This window comes from Polypterus senegalus, unplaced genomic scaffold (assembly GCF_016835505.1).
Source record: "Polypterus senegalus isolate Bchr_013 unplaced genomic scaffold, ASM1683550v1 scaffold_4116, whole genome shotgun sequence".
Lineage (NCBI taxonomy): Eukaryota > Metazoa > Chordata > Cladistia > Polypteriformes > Polypteridae > Polypterus > Polypterus senegalus.
Window position 1 is genome coordinate 1 of NW_024378041.1, and position 14,694 is coordinate 14,694.

At 45.1% G+C, this 14,694-nt stretch overlaps 1 long non-coding RNA gene across 1 annotated transcript; it reads right to left on the minus strand.

The window, feature by feature from the left end:
• Positions 1-387: 387 nt before the first annotated feature.
• LOC120519532 lies at positions 388-4,756 on the minus strand. The gene is made up of 3 exons (XR_005631565.1): positions 3,867-4,756; positions 1,386-1,558; positions 388-627 (listed from the first exon to the last, which is right to left on the minus strand). It is a non-coding gene; the product is annotated as an uncharacterized LOC120519532 (long non-coding RNA).
• Positions 4,757-14,694: the final 9,938 nt, after the last annotated feature.

Here is a 14,694-nt window from a genome sequence, read left to right on the forward strand (position 1 = left end):
CCAAAGGGACAATCAGCAGGTGGCAGACAGGACTTGGGGGACACGGAGCAGACACGGGTTCAAATGACACCGAGTGACGATGGAGACGAGCGCTGATGGTGTCCTGTGATGGACCAGCGACCTGTCCAGGGTTTGTCTCAGCCTCGTCCCCAGTGTCACTACAGCCTCAGGCCCCCTGTCACCCCACAGCTGGACTGTCCACCTCTCTTTGCTCCTCGGTGGGACAGGCAAATTGGGGGGCTTTTTACAGGATGACCCCCACTGCTTTACTGCCTCTAGTGGTGAAACTCGGGGGTCTGCAGGTCCGAGTCTGCTTGGGTTTTGCCACCAGTTGAGGGTCTCAAGGTGTTAAAAGTAAAAGTGACGTTAAAGGAGGAGCACACAGGCTGAGGGGACACGGAGAGTTTATTAAATGAGGAGCAGAGCTGAGAGGAGAAGAAAAAGAAGAAAGAGGAGAATTTAGGGGAGAGGGGACGGGGGGCTCCGTCACTGACAGGGGGTCAGTCTGATCACCACTGCTGGTCTTCTCATGTGTAGATAATCAGCTGATGTCCAGACCTCCTCAGCTCCCCCTGTACTGACCTCAGGTTCCTCTTCTCACTTTCACTGATCCCGTTACCAGACAGCCTGTGAGGAGACACAAGTGTGAGTTACAAACAGCAGGGGGCGCCACACACACACTGCACTGTCACACTGACACGCCCCCTGATGTCACCCAGAATTCCTCTCAGTGTCTGTGCTCATCTAAGTCACATGACGTGTGTCGGCCTGTCAGTCACTCAGTCCACTCACTGATTGGTCAACATCCTCTGTAGGCCTGCTGGTCGCGTCACATTTCATTAAGAAGGTGGTATGTCCAGTTGACGTGCTGTTGTCCCCTCTGTCCCCCTGTGGTCACTTCCTGTCTGTCTCTAGTGCTCCGTCTCTCTTCATTTTCTCTTCTTCTCCTCCTCACTCTCATGTCTTCTCTCATTTCGTCTCCTGCTCGTCTCTCATCCTCCATCTTGTTTCTTCCTCTTGTCCACTGATCCCCCCGTCTGCTGCTCTGCTCTTTCTTGTTTGTTCCAAATGACCCTCAGCCCCCAGACTGTCATGTCCCCCTCTCCTCCTGTCCACACTGTCTGCTGTCCTGATCCCCCCGTGTCCTTGTCCCCCTGTCTCTGGCTGGACACTCAGCTGCTGTCCATTTCTTCTTCTTCTTGTCCATCTCACACTCCTCCTCATCTTCCTCTGTCTGTCTCTCCTTATCTTTGTTGTCCTTCCTGTCTGTCACCTCAGTCAGCTCCACTTGTCACTGTCACTCTGGTCACTCCATGTGCTGTCATGTGATCAGCCCGCCCATCAATAACACATTCACACCCCCACCCCTCCCCCTCTTTACTCACCACAGTGTCTCTAATTTACAGTTGTCACTCCTGAGCCCCTCACTCAGCTGATGAGCCCCTGAATCTCCCAGGTTGTTGTTGCTCAGCCACAGTTCAGTCAGCCGTGAGTTTGGAGACGAGAGGACCGAGGAGAGAGCTGAGCAGCAGGCCGAGGTGAGACCACAAGACCCAACCTGTGAAGAAGAAGAAGAGACGAGTGAGGACAGACAGACAGACAGAAGGACACACAGCACAAGGGCTCAATGACTGCGCCGTCTTCACTGAAATGCACTTTGACCCTGAGACCACCGCTGTCCTTATAAGGTAAGGCGCTATAAAACTGACAGCGTCTTCTGCCTTCCTGCCACACTAACTGGTGACAAGTCACTCAAAGTGACATGTGGATAGGAATGTGAAGGACATGAGGCTGACAGTGTCCTGCACTCGGGGGTCCAGACAGACTTGTCAAAGCTGATGACAGTGGAGGGACCACCTTGGATTTGTGCCTAACTGAGGACTCAGCACATGGAGGGGCTTTGACTGATTTGCAGGACCCCATCCACAGATTCCTGTTAGACACGCCGGTCACTGCTGGACATCAGAGAGTGTGACACTCGAGTGTCTGTCATGGTGGGCTCTCCTGATGTCAGACCACTTAGACGATGAGGACCCTCTGTCTGTCTATTGTGACAAAGACTGGACTGACTGTGTGATCAGTGACATAATGGACAGGGTGGACAGGACTGACATGTGACACTTCTGACACTCACACGTCACATGCTGACCGGTGCCACTGACCAGCTGACCTCAATCCACTAAAGGCCTCACTGCTGGTCACCTCAGTTTTCTTATTTCTCTCCTAATTTGTAATACAGCCAGTGGACGAACTCTGAATGGACACTCAGCATCACAAAGTCCAGTCCCCAGGGCACAGAGGTGGTCTGAGTGGACTGTGAAGTGACCCCCATTACTGCTGACCACTGCTGTCCACTCCCAGCTCTCCTCTGACCTGAGCTGACCATTCAGAGCAAAATGGCAGAGTGACCTGCTAGCATCGCCACCTGCTGGTAGGAGTTAGAAATGACACAAGTGACATCTCAGTGACATCAAACCACATGGAGAATTAAAGAATAAAAAGAGAAGAAGAACAGCAGCTGGGCCACCGAAAGAGAAAAGAATCAGAAGATCACAAGAAGAACACGTCAGGGGCTCAGAAAAGGACGAGAATCATCATGAATTCAGCAGTCAGGACCACCAGGATTAACTCAACTGTGAAGATCAGGAAACAAATCAAAAGAACAACAACACATCCCATAATAAACAGACAGAATATGAGAGAATGTGAAAAGAAAACCAAACAATCGTCTCTTCATAGCTCAGTCCTAAATCACAAGCAAATCCTTTTAGTTCTGAAGACACAAGTGAAGCCCCCCATGGCAGTCTGTTTGATAGATAGATAGATAGATAGATAGATAGATGGATAGATAGATAGATAGATAGATAGATAGATAGATAGATAGATAGATAGATAGATATGAAAGGCACTATATAATCGATAGATAGATAGATAGATAGATAGATAGATAGATAGATAGATAGATAGATAGATAGATGAAAGGCACTATATAATAGATAGATAGATAGATAGATAGATAGATAGATAGATAGATATATAGATAGATAGATAGATAGATAGATAGATGAAAGGCACTATATAATAGATAGATAGATAGATAGATAGATAGATAGATAGATAGATAGATACATAGATAGATAGATTAAAGGCACTATATAATCGATACATAGATAGATAGATAGATAGATAGATAGATAGATAGATAGATAGATAGAAAGATAAATGAAAGGCACTATTTAATTGATAGATAGATAGATAGATAGATAGATAGATAGATAGATAGATAGATAGATAGATAGATAGATGAAAGGCACTATATAATCAATAGATAGATAGATAGATAGATAGATAGATAGATAGATAGATAGATAGATAGATGGATAGATGAAAGGCACTATATAATCGATAGATAGATAGATAGATAGATAGATAGATAGATAGATAGATAGATAGATAGATAGATAGATTAAAGGCACTATATAATCGATAGATAGATAGATAGATAGATAGATAGATAGATAGATAAATAGATAGATAGATAGATAGATAGATAGATAGATGAATGAAAGGCACTATATAATCAATAGATAGATAGATAGATAGATATATAGATAGATAGATAGATAGACAAATGAAAGGCACTATATAATAGATAGATAGATAGATAGATAGATAGATAGATAGATAGATAGATAGATAGATAGATAGATAGATAGATAGATAGATGAAAGGCACTATATAATTAAAGTAGAGATAGATAGATAGATAGATAGATAGATAGATAGATAGATAGATAGATAGATAGATAGATAGATAGATAGATAGATAACACATTCACACCCCCACCCCTCCCCCTCTTTACTCACCTCAGGTCTGTTAATTTACAGTTGTCACTCCTGAGCCCCTCACTCAGCTGACGAGCCCCTGAATCTCCCAGCTTGTTGTTGCTCAGCCACAGTTCAGTCAGCCGTGAGTTTGGAGACGAGAGGACCGAGGAGAGAGCTGAGCAGCAGGCCGAGGTGAGACCACAAGAGTACAACCTGTGGAGAAGAAGAGAGACGAGTGAGGACAGACAGACAGACAGACAGAAGGACACACAGCACAAGGGCTCAATGACTGCGCCGTCTTCACTGAAATGCACTTTGACCCTGAGACCACCGCTGTCCTTATAAGGTAAGGCGCTATATACCTGACAGCGTCTTCTGCCTTCCTGCCACACTGACTGGTGACAAGTCACTCAAAGTGACATGTGGACAGGAATGTGAAGGACATGAGGCTGACAGTGTCCTGCACTCGGGGGTCCAGACAGACTTGTCAAAGCTGATGACAGTGGAGGGACCACCTTGGATTTGTGTCTGTAACTGAGGACTCAGCACATGGAGGGGCTTTGACTGATTTGCAGGACCCCATCCACAGATTCCTGTTGGACACGCCGGTCACTGCTGGACATCAGAGAGTGTGACACTCGAGTGTCTGTCATGGTGGGCTCTCCTGATGTCAGACCACTTAGACGATGAGGACACTCTGTCTGTCTATTGTGACAAAGACTGGACTGACTGTGTGATCAGTGACATAATGGACAGGGTGGGCAGGACTGACATGTGACACTTCTGACACTCACACGTCACATGCTGACCGGTGCCACTGACCAGCTGACCTCAGTCCACTAAAGGCCTCACTGCTGGTCACCTCAGTTTTCTTATTTCTCTCCTAATTTGTAATAAAGCCAGTGGACGAACTCTGAATGGACACTCAGCATCACAAAGTCCAGTCCCCTGGGCACAGAGGTGGTCTGAGTGGACTGTGAAGTGACCCCCATTACTGCTGACCACTGCTGTCCACTCCCAGCTCTCCTCTGACCTGAGCTGACCATTCAGAGCAAAATGGCAGAGTGACCTGCTAGCATCGCCACCTGCTGGTAGGAGTTAGAAATGACACAAGTGACATCTCAGTGACATCAAACCACACGGAGAATTAAAGAATAAAAAGACAAGAAGAACAGCAGCTGGGCCACCGAAAGAGAAAAGAATCAGAAGATCACAAGAAGAACACGTCAGGGGCTCAGAAAAGGACAAGAATCATCAGGAATTCAGCAGTCAGGACCACCAGGATTAACTCAACTGTGAAGATCAGGAAACAAATCACAAGAACAACAACACATCCCATAATAACAGACAGAATATGAGAGAATGTGAAAAGAAAACCAAACAATCGTCTCTTCATAGCTCAGTCCTAAATCACAAGCAAATCCTTTTAGTTCTGAAGACACAAGTGAAGCCCCCCATGGCAGCCTGTTTGAGGGGAGATAGATAGATAGATAGATGGATGAAAGGCACTATATAATTAAAAGATAGATAGATAGATAGATAGATAGATAGATAGATAGATAGATAGATAGATAGATAGATAGATAGATAGATAGATGAATGAAAGGCACTATATAATCAATAGATAGATAGATAGATAGATAGATAGATAGATAGATAGATAGATAGATAGATGAAAGGCACTATATAGATAGATAGATAGATAGATAGATAGATAGATAGATAGATAGATAGATAGATAGATAGATAGATAGATAGATAGATAGATATTTTTTTTTATTTTTATAATGACCTTTATTATGAACATTAACAATATACACAGTCATAAGACAAACAGTCCCAATCTTCAAGATAAAACAAAAGGTATATATCAGACAACTACCACTACTCCCCCTTTACACTCCTCCTACTCCGCACATAAAATAAAAAAGTTATCAATTAATTTTAATACAAAGACCACCACTACTCCTCCTTTACACTCCTCCTACTCCGCACATTAATTAGAGCATATTGTTGAAGCCCACCAATACTTTTCATTCCCAGTTGAGCACCAGTTCGCCCCCCTCCACAGCACACAGTACCTGTCGTGTCCCCCACATGTCGCTGAACATTTCTAAATTGTTTGTTAGTTTATGGTACATGAATTCAAGTTTCAGTCGACTTTTAATTAAAACTTTGAACAGAGTCCCAGTCCCCATGATGTTTTTCTCTTTATTCCTCCTTGTTTTTAGGATTGCCAACTTGGCCTGTCCTAAGAGGAAATTCCCAAGAACAGACTTATTCCTATTTTTTTGATTATAGTTAATACCAAAGATAAAATAAATTTTTGAGAGACCAAAACCAAAACCACTAAGAATACAATCCAAGAACAAGAACAAAGGCCTCAGCCGTTCACAGTGAATGAACAGATGAAAGATGGTCTCCCTCGTGTCACAGAACGGGCACTGGTCAGTCTCTGAAGCGTTAATTATATTCAGAAATGAGTTTGTGGCTAAGGCCGAGTGCATTATCCTCCACTGCAGATCCCCAAGTCTTTTCTGTAACGGGAGTTTATAAAAAGCTCTCCATGAAGGTGTGATGTTCTCTGAGACCTGCAGTTCTTTCCTCCACTGTGTATCTGGCAACTCTTTCAGTTGGTTATAAAATGTCACTTTGACACACAGTTTATAAAGTTCTTTTTTGTTAAACAGTTCAAAGTCTTTCTCGACCAGAGTCCCAAATCTGAGAAGGTGTCCAGGTCTGTCAGTGTGGTCAGTGACATGTTGTCTTACAATGATGGTGGGTGATGTCATCTCTGCCTCTGGTGTCCCCTCACCTGTGAAGTACTCGTCACACAGTGAACTCACGCCTGACCTCCGCAGTGCTGTTTGTACTTGACTTAGAAAAAAGTCAACCAGGCGTACTGATCTGATCCCCAGGACTGTCGCTAGGTGGGCAGGGGTGTGCCAGCACCTCATATTTGTATCAATTAAATGTTTTATTTTTAAAATTCTTTTGTTTAAAAGAATTGATACGAATGAGTCAGAAAATAATAACGAACAATCTAAAAGAGGATTCCAGACTAAAGGTTCTTCCAAGAACCAAAAAATACTTTCCAGATTTAGCCTGGTCCTCCTGAACTTTCTGTGCCAAACCTGAAGTGCAGATTTATAAAATTCTGGCAGATCAGACCCAACAATATTGGCAGAGTGTAATAAAAAATAATGTTCCGCAAAATTTAAGCTCCTTACCCCACGAAATAAGGTAAAGGCCAGCTGTCTCCATGGTAGGTGCTCAGGGCCATATAAGAGCCGATGTAAAGCCTGTAACCTAAAGGCCTCCATCTTGCTCACCAAGTCAATGAGTCCCTGACCGCCCTCCTCTACAGGCAGATACAGGACACTGCGCTTCACCCAATGTAGGCCATCCCAAAAGAAATCTAAAAGTATTGCCTGGATGTTCTTGATGACAGATATTGGGGGGTCAACACACTGTAACTTATGCCAGAACATGGAGGCTATTAAGTTATTAATAATGAGGACCCTGCCTCGACAGGAGATCTCCTTTTGAAGGTATTTCCATTTCTTCAGTCTGGCTTGAACTTTTTCCACCCAGTCTGCCCAGTTTTCCTCAGCTACTCCTCCTTGTCCTAAAAACACCCCCAGGTATCTGAAGACTCTCCTGTTCCACTTAAGGCCACCAGGTAGGCCCGGTGGGTCTCCATCCCTCCAGTTGCCAATTAAAAATGCAATACTTTTGTCCCAGTTCATTTTTGCCGATGACAGTTTTTCAAATTCATCCAGGGAATATTTCAGCTCTGTGATGTCTCCATGATGACAGATGAACACGGTCAAATCATCCGCATACTGCGACCACCTTGAGCTGTAAATTCGGGCACTGAGGGATGTTCAGACCTTGAAGGCGGATGCGAAGTTGTTGTAGTAGCGGCTCGATGGAGAGCGAGAAGAGCATACCGGACAGAGAGCAGCCCTGACGTATCCCTCTGGTGACCTTGAACGGGGCGGTTAGTGTTCCATTAAGTTTCATGACACTAAAAAAGTTGTGATATAAGAGTCCAATATGCCAAATGAATGAAGGTCCAAAGCCAAAGGCCTTCAGCACTGCTAAAAGATAATTGTGGTCCACCCTGTCAAACGCCTTCTCCTGATCCAGTGATAAAAGACCTGCATCAAACCCAAAGAGCCTGGCAGCATCAATCACATCCCGAACCAGGAAGATGTTGTCCAGAATACACCTGTTGGGGACACAGTATGTCTGCTCGGGTTCACGATACACGCCATGACTCTTCCTAACCGGTTAGCCAGGGCCTTGGAGAAGATTTTGTAATCCGCACACAGCAGGCTTACTGGGCGCCAGTTCTTTAGCTCCGTGAGGTCTCCTTTCTTTGGGAGTAGTGTGATAACCGCCCTGCGACAGGAAAGGGGCAGTTCACCCACTTGCAGACTTTCACAGAAAACCTCTGCCAGATCAGCGCCAAGGTGACACCAAAAAGCTTTAAAAAACTCAACAGGCAAACCGTCAATTCCTGGGGACTTCCCAATGTTCAGCCCATTCAACGCTGTGGTCAACTCATCTAGAGAGATCGTAGTTTCCATGAAGTCTTTCTCTCCATCTGGAACCTGAGGTAAGTCCTGGAGAAAAACTGACGACTCTAAAGGTACCTCTTCAATGTCCGCAGAAAACAGTCGCTGGTAAAACTGGTGTGCCCAGGATCGAAGGGCTTCAGGCTCTAGCAGGTCCTGACCTTTGTCATTTTTTAAACAGTTAATGGTCTTACTTTGGCCAATTGTTTTTTCCAGTTTAAAAAAAAATTGTGTGGGAGCGTCCATCTGGGTGAGCGACTGCATTCTCGAGCGGACGAGTGCGATGTTGACTCTCTTGTCTATAAGGTCCATCAATAATTGTTTCTTAGTTTTGAGGGACTCAAAAGTGCTGCCGTCAAAGTTATTACATAAAACTGAATGAAGTTCCTCAATATCCTTCTCCAGTTCAGAAATGGCCGCATTCACATCCCTGGTGGTGTGCTCGGTGTATTGTTGACACAGTACTCGTATCTCAGTTTTTGAACAATCCCACCATTGCCTCAGTGAAGATAAGGTCTTCTTTTTGTATCTCCATTGTGTCCAGAAGTATTTGAAACAGTTGATGAAGTGGGGTCTTTCAGTAGATTATTATTAAAGTGCCAGTAGGATTTAACAGAATGAGCAGAGAGAAAAGAGATTTGAAGGGAAACAAGACAGTGATCAGATAAACCAGTTGGAAGAATGGAGCAGTTAGCTATGAGGTTCCTGTGATGTTTCTGGATGTAGAATCTGTCAAGTCGAGCCATAGACAGCAGCCCAGCTGAGCCCTTCACCCACGTATACTGCCGGACCCCCGGATGAAAATCCCTCCAAATATCAAGGAGATTATTTTTGGTGACCACAGACCTCAGTGATTGGACGGACCCCGGGTGCGGTTCTAGCCCATTCCTGTCCAGCTGCGCATTTTCTGTGCAGTTAAAGTCGCCCCCTACAAACACCAGCTCATCATCGTCACATGTCCCCAGCTCATCATCGTCACATGTCCTCAGCTCATCATCGTCACATGTCCTCAGCTCATCATCGTCCCATGTCCCCAGCTCATCGTCACATCATCATCACATGTCCTCAGCTCATCATCATGTCCCCAGCTCATCATCATCACATGTCCTCAGCTCATCATCGCCACATGTCAGCTCATCAGCATTTCCTCATCATCGTCACATGTCCCCAGGACATCATTTAAAACTGAGAAGCAGTGAGTTCTCTCAGTCCCCACATTTGGGCGTACACGTTAATAAACACCCACTTCTTCTCTCCCAGCTGCGCTTCTACCTTCAGCAGCCTCCCCTGGATTAACTCTGTACAAACCGCACTGTCAGGTACAAAACTTTTAGAAAACAAGATCGCAACTCCTGCACTGAGATTTGAGCCATGACTAAGATGTGCCACCCTGGCCACTCTCTGTGCCAGTCAGACTGATTAGCCTCGTCAGTATGAGTCTCTTGAAGGAAGGCCACGTTAATTCTTTTTTGCGCTAAGTGCTCAAATAGCGCCGTTCTTTTTACTAACTCTCTGCAACCGTTTATATTGAAAGAGCACAGAGAATAAACAGGCATTTTAAAAGAAAATAAGGTGGCGGTCAACAACACTACATTAACCAAAGAAACGGGTAATTGCTTTAAAACTGCCATCATCATTGTTCTTCTAGTGAACGTTTCACTTATGATATTCTTTAAGCGGACTCTCTCTTTGGAGGTCATACCTAATTCAGCAGCCCGCCGCGCACTTGCTTCGCCGAGCTCAGAAACTGATGGAGATCAGGAAAGTGTTCAACTATGCTGACCCCCCGCTTCCCTTCTAAAAACTCTAAAAAGCACAAAATGCTTTCTGTGCTGTAGGCTTCACGTAAGCTCGAGTGAGATGACAGATCAACTCTGATCGACGGGTCAGATTCATTGCCGTCCTCCCCTCCTTCCTCTCTCACTGTGATTTCATTGCCGTCTGTCTGCTGCAGATCAATAGTGGAGGCCTCTACACTTTCAGTCTTCGTGCTCTTCTTGGCGCGCCCACCACTGGTTGTTTGCTCTTTTCTTTTTCTGGTTACCAGCTTAACATAACCGTGTTCATCGATACTGTCTTCAACGAGCATTTCTCCATCGGCCCCCGTCTCATGCGTTGTTTCTTCAGTCAATGCCTGCACAGCCAGCGCGCTCTTCTCCCCCCCCCTTGAGAAGGCGCATCTCTTGGGCTCGTCTCTGGAGCGGCAATACTCTCGGTGGGTGTTTTTTGGAGAAGCGCTTCAGGGTCTTCATTATAACATTCAACCCCTGGTACCACCTTAGCCACCTCCTCCTCTTCATGGCTGACTTCAGCCTTCTTATTCCCATTACTTTCATTAATTTGCCCGGCATTAGCCGCTGCGCCCGTAATCATTTCAGCCCTCAGGTTTTTTCCCATCGCAGGCTCTTCGCTGGACACTTCCGGCTCCCCTGCTTCATGACCCGGGCCTGCTGTGATACTTTGAACTATTGTAATTTCACTCTGATCTTCAGCCGCTTCATCAGAATCGTAACTCTGATCCTCCATTTCTGAATCACTGATCACCGATTCATTTTCTTCGTTGTCCGAAGTTCCATCACGGGGCTCCCTATGCTCACCAGACGGTCCTGGCTTATCCGAGCCGTCAGTCATCTCACCCCGCTTGCACTGACTCGCTTTGTGCCCTGTCTGACCACACTTAAAGCATTTCATTTGTTCTGTAGTGATAAAAACTATATATTCGTAACCCTCTACTTTGAATTTCAAAGCCACATCAAGCTCCTCGCGTGAGTTATTTAGTACCATGTACACCTGTCTCCGGAAAGACACGACATGCTTTAAATCCGGTGAGCGGCAGCCAAGCGGTATCATTATCAAGTCAGATATTATTTCACCATATCTACGAAGTTCGTGTAATAAAGCATCATTTTTCAAAAAAGGTGGAACATTTGAAATGATAACTCTTTTAGCAGGAGTCGATAAAGGCAGAACCGGGACTAGCGAGCCGTTTATCACCAGGCCCTCCTGCACTAGTGTATGTACCATAGCCTCGTCGCTTTAAAAACACTACAATAGTTTTATTCATGCGAGAGGCTGACTTCACATTCTTACAGCCAACTCTTTTCGCCACCTCAACAACACACGCTTCAACAGAGACCATCGGGTCCACAACCACCTTAATCCCATTCTTTCTGGAAAGGTGTTCAAAGTTTCTCAGGTTAAGCCCTGGAGGCTTTGCTCGGGACGCGGCCATGGCGGCAAGCCGCCGATTCCCTTGAGGCCGATTTCCTTGAGTTTCCTAACTGACCCCAAGTGCGGCTCGGCCTCCTTTTCTAACCAAAAACAGTCCTCTGTACAATTAAGAGCCCCCCAATGCACGACAATCTCATTATTTGTAATTTCATCCAAAACCCCCCTTAATAATTCAAAAAAATCCACCCTGGCAGTGCCGTTATTGGGGGCATAAACATTAATAAAAACCAACGAGTGGGGGCCATCCTCTGCCTGCACAACTAACAGTCTGCCAGCCATAACCTCAGTCACCTTTGTGAGGTTTTACTAATCAGCCCCGCCACCCCTGCACTCACACTGGTGCCATGACTGAAAAAGCCCGTCCCTCCCCAGTCCTGCACCCAGGCAGCCTGACTCTCCGGATCTGAGTGGGTCTCTTGTAGAAAACTCACATCTAAGTGCTTTTGTCTTAAAAACTCACAGACCAAGGTCCTCTTTAAATTATCTCGACAGCCATTCACATTTAGGGTACCCACGTGTAACTCAGCCATAGGTACAACACAAAAGAAACACAAAACACACCAGAAAACCAAGAGATTCACTTTCATGACTGCAGTATCCATCAGGACTTATTTTGAAGGATCTTGCGCACTCTGCTCATTACGTTTTTTAACCTGGTGGTCTCCTTTTGGTCCAACCCTAAATTAGCTGCATTGTGCTTTAAATTTTTCGCTGAGCTCAAAAAGAGTTCAAGGTCTGTAAAATAATCCTGCACTTGAACACCCCTCTTTCCCTCTAAATATTCCAAGAACTTCCTGATGCTCTTTGTGTCGTATCCCACTTTAGGCTCCAAACCAAACACTGAGAAGGTGTTATCAGAAATGTCGGAGGTATTCTCTCCTTCACCCTCCACACCTTCACCACTATCTGTAATATCCTTCTTTTTAACTGACACAATTTGTTTTTTGGACAGATTGTCAGACATCAGAATCTTTTTTGCACCCGTGGTGGACTCCACTGCTTCTTTTCTTTTCCTAGTGGTGATTTGTGAGGTCTCCTTACACTCACTCGACTCCACACTCAGATCCATCTTGACTGCCTCACTCACTGCTGCTCTCTTTTATTTCCTTCTTGCTGCTGCTTGCATTTTGTTCAGTGCCCAGGTCCAACTCAAGATTGCACTCAGTAGTAACTACATTAGGCATGACTACATTTGTCTCATTATTGGTGGGCAGTGTTGCACCACTTGGAGACGATCATCTCCTGCTGTATCATTACAGCCCCTTTATCCTGAAGCAGGGTGACATTCTCATCACTGCAGACCTCTGCAGCCTGACCAGTGGGGGTCTCCTCAGTCTCAGCTGTGCCCTTCTGTAAGGACGGAGGCTCCTTCACCTGGGACACTGGGCTCATCTACAGATGTATCACCAGCCTCAGCCAGCACACCTTCATTATTATTGTCTTGCTCTTTTTTAGTGTCTATTGCAGTATCACCTTTGTCAGCAGGCTCCATTTGCTCCTCAGTTTCCTTCTCATCTAATTCACTCACACTATCAGTCAGCTCATCTTCTTCAAACTCCTCCTCCTCTTCAGTCTCTGGCTCACTCTCTCTACTTTCTTCATCACTTAAATAAACAGTCAATCGCTTTATGGCCTGCTCTTCCACAACTGAAACATTTCATTGATTCTGAACTCACAAACACCACGTAATCCACACCCTCCACTCAGAACTTTAAGGCCACGTTAAGTTCATCATTTGCGTTTTTTAAAATCATATAAAGCTGTCGCCGAAAAGACACGACATGCTTTAAATCAGGGGATCTGCAGCCCAGTGGAATCATAGTAATGGCAGACATCACTTCACCATATCTGCGCAGTTCGCGCTGCAAGATTTCATTACTCAAGAAAGGAGGTACATTGGAAATGATAACCTTACGAGCAGGAGTCGACAGCGGCAACACGGAGATCAGCGCGCCATTAAGCACAACACCCTGCTCAACCAGTCGGGCACCAGCGCTTCATCGTCCAGGAAAATTACCACAGCTTTATTCATACATGAGGCCGACTGCACATTCTTACACCCCACCACCCTACTGACCTCCATAATGCAGGCCTCCACCGAGACCGCCGGATCAACAAGCAACCTTACGGCGTGCCTTCTGGAAAGACTTGAAAAACTATCTGGAGATAAGCCATCTCGTATCACTTTAGACACCGCCATAGCGGCAAAGCCAAAACCGCATCCTCTTTAAAAACAGAAAAAGTATTCGTAAAACTAAAACAAACAAACAAAAAAGAAAAAAGAAAGAGAGAGATACTCACGACACGCACCGCCGTTGACGACCGAAACCACAGACACGGAATAGAGCTCAGCCCCCCTTGGACCCCCACCCATTTTCAAACACCCCGATCATATTCCTCTGTTTTTAATAAGTAAGCTCCATTATTATTCTTGAATAAACATTCGTCCTGAACATCACACAAACTTCAGTAAGTTCTGATCCTCACTTTTTATTATTACGACTTTTTTAAAAGGCCAGCCAGCTTGGCTTCACCCAATCGAAAGTTAGTTGTAGTAAGTGGTTCTCTTATTGTATTTTAAACCAAAAATGAACAACACATTATTAAACGTTCTGATTCATTTTGTACACAAATCTCCAAAGTATCTGAAGATATTCCCAGTCTAATGCAATCAAAAACAAATGAAAAATTGGTGTCTGTGTCCACACAAAACGCAGGTATCATCTTCTGTCTCTTTAATAATTTTTAATAAAGAATTGGTGTCAATAATCCCATGTCCAAGTCTGCAGTTCTTTTGCGACTCACCAGCTTGTCCAGCTCCTCCACACAGGCCCCTCAGTCCCTTCCACTTCCAGATTCTCCCTCCATGGAGTGTCCAGCACAGACCTCAATGCAGAGAAGTGAATCCCCTTGACACAGCACTGATGCAGTCCCCTCATTGACTAAGAATCAAAGCCCACCACTGTTTCTTTACTGAACTGAACAGTTTAGAAGCCATGAGAGGTCCACAGAGGGACAAACATCAAACTTATCAGCAGTGGAGCTGATGGAGT